The sequence below is a fragment of the Triticum dicoccoides genome, chromosome 6B (genome assembly GCF_002162155.2).
Source record: "Triticum dicoccoides isolate Atlit2015 ecotype Zavitan chromosome 6B, WEW_v2.0, whole genome shotgun sequence".
NCBI lineage: Eukaryota > Viridiplantae > Streptophyta > Magnoliopsida > Poales > Poaceae > Triticum > Triticum dicoccoides.
The window spans coordinates 353,387,980-353,399,163 of NC_041391.1; positions in this window are offsets into that span (position 1 = coordinate 353,387,980).

Consider the following 11,184-nt stretch of genomic DNA (forward strand, 5'->3'; position numbering starts at 1 on the left):
GGGGGGCATCCATTCATAGCTTAGGATTCCCTTTGTGCCGACACGAGGGAGGGGGGCTGCTAGCTACTTCGCACTTTGCGAGGTGAGCCTCGGTTGGGGGGAGGGCATGCATTCATAGCTTAGGATTTCCCTTCGTGCCGAGAAGAGGGGGGGGGGCAAGCAATACCGTGCACTTTGCGAGATAGGTGCGACATCGAAGTTGCATTTGGTATTTGAAAATCAAACCACCCTTTTCATACATAAATTTGGTCCACATGCAAGTGTGTCCGTGTTCTAACCCTCTCCCGAGTCATTTTTGGGCAAATTTATGAATATTAGACAAGTCGGATGACGCAACAGACGTGGTTCACTCAAACTAACCATGTGCCACGCCGGTGCCCCTGTCACGCACACATCCACACAGTACATTGGGCTCCACGAGGCTCCCCCTCTCAAAAATATCTGCCCGCCTCGAGGGTTTTTCTGTTTCATAGCACACGCTTGTTATGTCCGGAACGTGTGCGATGTTTCTTCTTCCCAATCCCACCTGCATCCCTAGAAAATATTTGCCTGCCTCGAGGAGGGGTTTTCTGTTACATAACACACGATTGTTATCTCCGGACCGTGTGCGATGTTTCTTGTTCCCAATCCCGCTGGCCCCTGGAAAATATCTTCCTGCCTCGATGGTTTTTCTGTTTCATAACACACGGTTGTTATCTCTAGACCATGTGCGATGTTTCTTGTTCCCAATCTCGCCTGCCCCTAGAAAATATCTGCCTGCCTCGAGGGTTTTTCTGTTTCATAACACACGGTTGTTATCTCCGGACCATGTGCGATGTTTCTTGTTCCCAATCCTGCCTATCCCTAGAAAATATCTGCACGCCTCGAGGGTTTTTCTGTTTCATAACACATGGTTGTTATCTCCGGACCATGTGCGATGCACCATCATCAAAATTTTCAATAGCCCCAGCATTTCACTCCTGCGTCTGACTCTCGCGTAGTAAAACTTTCAATACCCGCGTCATTTCCTCAAACACACCCCCGTCCCCCCTCCACACACACACACACACTAAAACCTCCTCGGGCGTGCGCAGACACACACACACACACACACACTCCCTCACTCGAAATCCTAGCAAGGTCCCTGCCGCTGCTGCAAGATCTCCATTGTCAACATCTCCCAGTTTGCCCGTGTAGCTTACCCACCGATCTCCATACCAAGGCCGCCCTGAGTTTCTTAGATGACACCTGCCAAACGCCGCTTTTCCCAAAGATCCCAATCCCATTCCCCATCTCCCACTCTAGAGCGTAGCAGCCTAAGCCCGGCTACGCTTCCCGTGGAGCTTGAGGAGTGACTGGCGCAAAAGAGGTGTATCGCGGTCTCTTCGCCCGATGTCGCCAAGAAAGCTGACGACCATTACTGGCGGCAGGCACTGAAGTAGGGGGCTAGAGTATGCGGGCATGTCTCCGCCGCCAGCTACGACATCGACGTCATCGACAGTGACGGCCTGAGGCGGGCTATGTCATAGGTTAAGTGGCCCACCCCCAACCCCTCGGGTTCAACCGTCGTCGATCTCATCCATGGACCCGCCACTGATCTCCTCTGGCTCGCTGTCAACAACTTGTCATCCTACATTGCCATCGAGTCCCTTTTGTCATTTCTCAAGGACATGTTCTACGATGCTGGCTTGGGATCCACAGCTTCCAAGTCAGACCTCATCGACGGTGACCACGGGGTGGGCACCCTCTCTGGTTCTTCCAAGGGGAAAGAGCCCATCTGTGACATCAGGGAGGGCACCCTACATTCGTGCTCTTCCAAGGGGAAGGAGCCCATCTGCGACAACATGGAGCACATCCAGGGTCCATGCTCTTCCCACCGGAACAAGCCCATCTATGACAAGTGAGGAAACCCATGATTTGTTTTGCCGTGCCTCTTCACAGGGGGAAACCCATGATTTGTTTTGTCGAGTCCCTTTTGTAGTGTAGTGAGAAATATGTCCTGTTTTAATTGCTATATCTGGTTGTTTGCAGTATGCCTTGTTTATTTCAGTTGTTCACAATGCGATGCTCTGTATGTGCAATTATTTACTGTGCAGTACATTTCATCAATCCAGTTTTAAACATACCGATAGGAATGCATATATTTGCTTGCTGTTAAGCCTGTTATAGCTAGCATATGCCTCTTTTAAAGTTTCTTGATTGGTCTGTTGTTTGCAGTTAGCATATGTCCAGTTTCAAATGCTATCTTTGGTTGTTCGTAGTATGCCTTGTTATTCAAGTTACTCACAACGTGATGTTCTATATGTGCAAGTACGAACTGCAGTTCAATTTCATTAGTACCAGTTTCAACAATACCACTATGGCCCTATTTCTTTCGGATTCTGGGACCAGATTCAGCTTTGCTAGTGAAGCCGAATCTGGAATCCAAAACAAACAGCTATTTGGAATCAGCTTTGCCAGTGAAGCTGAATCTGGATTTGGGTCATTTTTAGTGCAATTTCCTGAAGCACCTCAAAGTGTACTTCGGTGGTGAAGCTGTTCGCCACTGAAGCGAATCCAAAGGTGATTAAAATCCAAGCAAAGCTGAAACAAACAGGGCATGAATGACTACATTTGGTTGCTGCATCTTGTATTTAAACACGCCTTTCCATTTTTACTTAACAATAACCAGTGTACTTAGACCGGCACAATACCAGTTTGAATGACTATGTTTGCTTGTTGTTAAATGTTAGGCCTGTTGCAGTTAACACAGCTTTTCACTTGTTTTGCTTTACTAGCGTCACACTGAAGCTATCTTTGGAGATTATTTTTTCTGCCATGGATAATTTTGGTTGATGTTTAGCCTGTTGTGCTTAACATGCTTCTCGATGTACCTACACAAGACAATTTTGGGAACGATGTTGTTTTCCATCGAGGTTAGTTTCATCCCATGGCTTATATATGCTCACTATTCAGGATATTGGTAGCTGGTACCATATAGGCAGGGGGCTGATAAGGGACTAATCGGTGAATCAGACTTTTAACTGAATATATCAGCAACCCATTTATCGTTAGGTTAACTAGGGCCATATGTAATATATTTGAGGCTACATAGCAACATGCACTATACTTAATGTCTACATATGCAATCCTAGGCTACATAGCAACAAGGAAGAGTGTTACCTTAATGTTCTGATGATGTCTAGATACACGTAGAGAGCAGCATCAGCAGCAGCAACAACAACAACAACAACAACAACAACAACACAACCCTGTTTGGGTAATCAACTTAGCTTAGAGGTTAGAGTTAGTTTCTAGCTCATGACTAACCCTGAACTAACTCCATCGAAAGAGGTGTTTGGATGACAGGGTTAGATACTTAGATTGACAATAAATGCACTAGGAGAACTAGCTCCAATTAGCACCTCTTGGGTTGGATTGTTTTTTTGGTGGGATATAGATGCAACTAGCTCAAACTAGCCCTCCTGTTTAGATATACTTTAGGGCTATTTGAGCCCGAACTAGCTCAAACTAACTCTAACCCATGGATATAGAAGCAGTTAATCAGGTGATAATTTGTAAGAATGCAATAAACTCCTTCCGGCCCATAATATAAGATGTTAATTCATCTAATATGTGAGTATATTGGATGTTATAAGATATTATAAAAGAGTGTTGTACTACGTCATTGTGCAATTGGTGTTTAGCTTCTAATATTAACTTGGTGCTTTTAGGTACATATGTCATTGGTAAAGATCCACGTTTTGACCCTTTCTGCGTATGGGGAATTGAGATATCGATGAACCAACATCAAGTGAGTGATACGTCTCCAACGTATCTATAATTTTTGATTGTTCCATGCTGTTATATTACCTGTTTTGGATGTTTATGGGCATTACTCTACACTTTTATATCATTTTTGGGACTAACCTACAAACCGGAGGCCCAACCCGAATTGCTGTTTTTTTTGCCTAAGTGTTTCGAAGGAAAGGAATATCAAACGGAGTCCAAACGGAATGAAACCTTCGGGAGCAATCTTTTTGGAACAAACGCAATCCAGAGGACTTGGAGTGGACGTCAAGCAACAAACAAGGCGACCACAAGGGTGCCCGGTGCACCCCCTGGGGGTGGGCGCGCCCCCACCCTCGTGGGCCCCTCGAGCGGCCACCGACCTACTTCTTCCTCCTATATATATCCACGTACCCCGAAAACATCCAGGAGCACCACGAAAAACTATTTCCACCTCAACAACCTTCTGTATCCGCGAGATCCCATCTTGGAGCCTTCCCCGGTGCTCCGCCGGAGGGGGAATCGACCATGGAGAGCCTCTACATCATCTCCAAGGCCTCTCCGATGAGTTGTGAGTAGTTTACTACAAACCTTCAGGTCCATAGTTATTAGCTAGATGGCTTCTCTCTCTTTGAATCTCAATACAAAGTTCTCCTCGATCTTCTTGGAGATCTATTCGATGTAACTCTTTTTGTGGTGTGTTTGTCGAGATCTGGTGAATTGTGGGTTTATGATCAAGTTTATCTATGAGAAATATTTGAATCTCCTCTAAATTCTTCTATGTGTGATTAAGTTATCTTTGCAAGTGTCTTCGAATTATGAGTTTGGTTTGGCCTACTAGATTGATCTTTCTTGCAATGGGAGAAGTGCTTAGCTTTGGGTTCAATCTTGCGGTGTCCTTTCCCAGTGACAGCAGGGGCAGCAAGGCACGTATTGTATTGTTGCCATTGAGGATAAAAAGATGGGGTTTATATCATATTGCATGAGTTTATCCCTCTACATCATGTTATCTTTCTTAATGCGTTACTTTGTTCTTCATGAACTTAATACTCTAGATGTAGGCAGGAGTCGTTCGATGTGTGGAGTAATAGTAGTAGATGCAGAATCGTTTTGATCTACTTGTCACGGACGTGATGCCTATATACATGATCATGCCTAGATAATCTCATAACTATGCGCTTTTCTATCAATTGCTCGACAGTAGTTTGTTCACCCACTGTAATACTTCTGCTATCTTGAGAGAATCCACTAGTGAAACCTATGCCCCCTGGGTCTTTCTTTTATCATATAAGTTTTTCATCTACTTTTATTGGCATCTTTTATTTTCCAATCTATGTCATAAAAATACCAAAAATATTTATCTTATCTTATTATCTCTATCAGATCTCACTTTTGCAAGTTACCGTGAAGGGATTGACAACCCCTTTATCGCGTTGCTTCCGAGGTTCTTGTTTGTTTGTGTAGGTGCGTGGGACTTTTGAGGAGCCTCCTACTGGATTGATACCTTGGTTCTCAAAAACTGAGGGAAATACTTACGCTACTTTGCTGCATCACCCTTTCCTCTTCAAGGGAAAAACCAACGCAAGCTCAAGACATAGCAAGAAGGATTTCTGACGCCGTTGCCGTGGAGGTCTTCGCGCAAGTCAAGACATACCAATTACCCATCACAAACTCATCTCCCTCGCATTACATTATTTGCCATTTGCCTCTCGTTTTCCTCTCCCCCACTTCACCTTTGTCGTTTTATTCGCCCTCCTTCCGTTCAATCTTCTGTTACCATGTGCCTTCTTTTTTCTTGCATCTTCGCTTGCTAAAAGTTTATGGATCCTCATCCCCTTGCTAATCTTTTTAAGAGATCCAATTATGATGAACCAATTTCTAGTGATTTGAGTGCACTAGATTATCTTTATGAGGTTTTGCTTGAAATTCGTGAATCTGAAAATTGTGATGAAGAAATTTATGAAGAGATTCATGATAGCTCCTTGAATAAAAAGCATGATTTCAATGATTTTAATATAATTCTCTTGATTTTAATTGTGCTAATAATATGCAAAACCCTAAGCTTGTGGATGCTAGTTTTGCTATGTCTACTACTTGTTGCAATGATCATGATTGGGGTGATTCTTCTTATGATCTTGAAAATTTATTTAAGACCCATGATGATTATGAGATTGATAATAGTGTTTGCAATAATATTGAAAGTGGGTTTGTAAGAGTGTCAACTTTAGATCCCACATATTTGGAGAATGTTCAATCTTATGAAATTTTTGATAAAAGTGGGTTGAGAGGTCATGACTATAGTTAATGTTAATCCCACTATTTTGGAAGAGTGTCAACTTTGCATGCATGTGGATCATGTTGAAAATATTTTATGTGATAGCTATTTTGTTGAATTTTCTTATGATCCCACATGTAATTATTAAGAGATAGGAAAATATGATTGTAGAAATTTTCATGTTACTAAATTACCTCTCGTTGTGTTGAGATTGCTATTGTTTCTTTCCGCTTCCTTGCATATGCTAGTTTTTGCTTGCTATGATAATTTGTTTGCCTATAAGATGCCTATGCATAGGAAGTATGTTAGACTTAGATGTGTCTTTCACATGCTATATGATTCTCTCCTCGTACTTCAATTCTTGTCTTTCATGTGAGCATCATCGAAATCTCAATGCCTAGCTAGGGGCGTTAAACGATAGCGCCAGTTGGGAGACAACCCAATTTTATTTTTTTTTCTTACTTTTTGCTTTTGTTTAGCAGTAAATATTTCATCTAGCTTATGTTTAGATCTATTTTTATGTTTTAATTAGTGTTTGTGCCAAGTAGAACCTATAGGATAACCTACGGTGATAGTTAATTTGATTCTGCTGAAAAATAGAAACTTTGCACGCACGAAATAATTTTGGTAATTCACAGAAACGTGATTTTGCATTGATTATTTTTTATGTAGATCAATAGACAACTTTCCCAGGGCTCCCTATTTTGGTAGGAGTTTTAGAGTTCCAGAAGTATTCGAGAGTTACAGATTGCTAAAGACTGTTCTGTTTTTGATAGATTCTGTTTTTCGTGTGTTGTTTGCTTATTTTGATGCATCTATGGCTAGTATCGGGGGGTATGAACCATAGAGAAGTTGGAATACAGTAGGTTTAACACCAAAACAAATAAAGAATGAGTTCATTACAGTACCTTATGTGGTGGTTTTTCTTTCTTGGACTAACGGAGCTTATGAGATTTTCTGTTGAGTTTTGTGTTGTGAAGTTTTCAAGTTTTGGGTAAAGATTTGATGGACTATGGAATAAGAAGTGGCAAGAGCCTAAGCTTGGGGATGCCCATGGCACCCCAAGATATTCAAGGATAACCAAAAGCCTAAGCTTGGGGATGCCCCGGAAGGCATCCCCTCTTTCGTCTTCGTCTATCGGTAACTTTACTTGGAGCTATATTTTTATTCACTACATGATATGTGTTTTGCTTGGAGCGTCATGTATGATATGAGTCTTTTCTTTTTAGATTTACACAATCATCCTTGCTGTACACACCTTTTGGGATAAACCCACATGATTTATAATTTATTAGAATACTCTATGTGCTTCACTTATATCTTTTGAGCTAGATAGTTTTGCTCTATGTGCTTCACTTATATTTTCTAGAGCACGGCGGTGGCTTTATTTTGAAGAAATTGATGATATCTCATGCTTCACTTATATTATTTTGAGAGTCTTTTAGAACAGCATGGTATTTGCTATGGTTATAAATTTGGTCCTAGAATGATGAGCATCCATGTTAGGTATAATAAAAACTATCACAGGAAGTGCATTAAACACTATGATCAATTTGATGCTTGATAATTGTTTTGAGATATAAAGGTGGTAATGTTAGAGTCATGCTTGTTGGGTAATTATGAAATTGAGAAATACTTGTGTTGAAGTTGGCAAGTCCCGTAGCATGCATGTATGGTAAAAGTTGTGTGACAAATTTGTTGCATGGGGTGCTCTTTTAATTGTCTTCCTTATGAGTGGAGGTCGGGATCACGCGATGGTTAACTCCTACCAACCCTTCCCCTAGGAGCATGCATAGTAGTACTTTGCTTCGAGGGCAAGTAGACTTTTGCAATAAGTATATGAGTTCTTTATGACTAATGTGAGTCCATGGATATACGCACACTCACCCTTCCACTTTGCTAGCCTTTATTATGCCGCGCAACCTTCGCCGGTATCATGCACCCATTATTTACCTTCCTCAAAACAGCCACCATACCTACCTATTATGGAATTTCCATAGCCATTCCGAGATATATTTCCATGCAACTCTCCACCGTTCCGTTTATTATGACATGCTCCATCATTGTCATATTGCTCTTTGCATGATCATGTAGTTGACATCGTATTTGTGGCAAGGCCACCTTCATAATTTTTCATACATGTCACTCTTGATTCATTGCATATCCCGGTACACCGCCGGAGGCATTCACATAGAGTCATATTTTGTTCTAAGTATTGAGTTGTAAATCAATAAAAGTGTGATGATCTTCATTATTAGAGCATTGTCCCAAGTGAGGAAAGGATGATGAAGACTATGATTCCCCCACAAGTCGGGATGAGACTTCGGACTTTATACAAAAAAAGTCCAAAGAAGCCCACCAAAAAAATGAGAGAAAAGAGAGAAGGGACAATGCTACTATCTCTTTTCCACACTTGTGCTTCAAAATAGCACCATGATCTTCATGATAGAGAGTCTCCTATGTTGTCACTTTCATATACTAGTGGGAATTTTTCATTATAGAACTTGGCTTGTATATTCCAGTGATGGGCTTCCTCAAAATGCCCTAGGTCTTCGTGAGCAAGCAAGTTGGATGCACACCCACTTAGTTTCTTTTGTTGAGCTTTCATACATTTATAGCTCTAGTGCATCCGTTGCATGGCAATCCCTACTCACTCACATTGATATCTATTAATGGGCATCTCCATAGCCCCTTTATACGCCTAGTTGATATGAGACTATCTTCTCCCTTTTTGTCTTCAAAACCACCACCATATACCACATATAGTGCTATGTCCATGGCTTGCGCTCATGTATTGCGTAAGAGTTGAAAAAGTTGAAGCGCGTTAAGAAGTATCAACCAATTGCTTGGCTAAAACCAAGGTTGTGCATGATGGGAGTATTTTGTGTAATGAAAATGAAGCATGGCCTAACTATATGATTTTGTAGGGATGAGCTTTCTTTGGCTATGCTATTTTGATAAGACATGATTATTTGTTAGTATGCTTCAAGTATTACTATTTTTATGTTTTATAAGCTTTTATCTTGAATCATTTGGATCTGAACAATCATGCCACAATAAAGAAAATTACATTGAGAATTATGCTAGGTAGCATTCCACATCAAAAATCTGTTTTTACCATTTACCTACTCGAGGACGAGCAGGAATTAAGCTTGGGGATGCTTGATACGTCTCCAACGTGTCTATAATTTTTTATTGTTCCATGCTAATATATTACCCGTTTTGGATGTTTATGGGCTTTACTCTACACTTTTATATCATTTTTGGGACTAACCTACGAACCGGAGGCCCAACCCGAATTGCTGTTTTTTTTGCCTATTTCAGTGTTTCGAAGGAAAGGAATATCAAACGGAGTCCAAACGGAATGAAACCTTCGGGAGCAATTTTTTTGGAACAAACGCAATCCAGGGGACTTGGAGTGGACATCAAGCAACAAACGAGGCGGCCACGAGGGTGCCTGGTGTCGTGGTTCTAAGACTGATAGTAGAAAGTGGGGTAGGTATGGAGAGGCAAGATCTTAGCTATGATGAAGGTGTACACACGGGTTTTACGAGTGCAGGCCCTTCTCGGAGGAAGTAACAGCCCTACGTCTCGGTGCCCAGAGGCGGTCGACTGGATTATATGCGTGTGATGTTACAGGGGGTGCCAACTGTGGGGCAGGTGTCTTAGCGACTTGTTGGTGAAGTTGCAAATTTTTCCAATCATCATCATCATGGTTTCCAGCGGCGGATTGGCTGAGGGCCGCGAGATCCATCTCGGCACGCTCGTTTTCATCGCCGACGACTCTGCTTGGCAGCAGGAAGCTGCCCTTGATGTTGAGGCCCTCCCAGTCCCAGGGGCAATGCACTTTCGCGCGTGTGTTCGCGGCGTCCTTCTCCGACAGCCGTCGACTCAGAATCGGTCGACTCCGATGGTGTCTTCCCTCCCCGCTGTTCGCCACCACAAGCGATCCGGTCGGTCGCGGCTTCAGCGGTGGGTGAAACACGCAATGGCTCGATGTTCGGCCACCCATCAAGTCGCGGCAATCGAGCCCGACGAAACTCTCCACGGCCTGTTCGATCTATCGACTGGTTCTGCGGAGACCGCATCCGAATGCGATAGCAGCGACTCTACGGCTGAAGTCTTGATGGTCAATGGACCGCGTGGCCCGCCTAGTTTCCGCCGTGAAGACAGCGAGGATGATGGCGGCGATCTGTCGCGCGTCCATGAGGAATACCATCCTGAACCCCTTTCTTCGCAGCAGAGGGAAGAAAGGGGTTCGGAATGGTATTCCTCATGGACGCGCGACGGATCGCCGCCACCATCCTCGCCGTCTTCACGGTGGAAATCAGGCGGACCACGCGGTCCATCGACCATCAAGACTTCAGCCGCAGGGTCGCTGCTATCACATTCGGATGCGGTCTTCATGGAACCAGTCGACAGATCGAACAGGTTGTGGAAAGTTTCGTCGGCCTCGATTGCCGCGACTTGATGGGTGGCCGAACATCGAGCCACCGCGTGTTTCACCCACTGCTGAAGCCACAACCGACCGGATCACTTGTGGCGGCGAACAGCGGGGAGGGAAGACACCATCGGAGCCGACCGATACTGAGTCGACGGCTGCCGGAGAAGGACGCTGCGAACGCACGCGCGAAAGTGCGTCGCCCCTCGGACGGGGAGGGCCTCAACGTCAAGGGGAGCTTCCTAAAGCCAAGCGGAGTCGTCGGCAATGAAACCAAGCGCGCCGAGATGGATCTCGCGGCCCTCAGCCAATCCGCCGCCGGAAACCATGATGACGATGATCGGAAAAATTTGCAACTTCACCAACAAGTCGCTAAGACACTAGCTGCAGTCCAGTACTCGTCTAAGTGTTAGAAAATCCTAACGAGTGGTGAGCCAGCCTCTCACTCGGGGGCTTAGCTGTGAATCTGTTTCGCCTAAGTGTTAAAAAATCCTACGGAGTGGTGAGCCAACTTCTCACTCGGGGGCTTAGCTGCAGTCCAGTACTCGCCTAAGTGTTAAAAAATCCTACCGAGTGGTGAGCCAGCCTCTCACTCGGAGGCTTAGCTGCAGTCCAGTACTTGCCTAAGTTTAAAAAGGTCCTACCAAATGGTACGGGTCGGCCACGACCCCTCCCCCAAGGGGCTGCACCGTCAAGAAGAAGGACGAGATTGTGAGAGCAA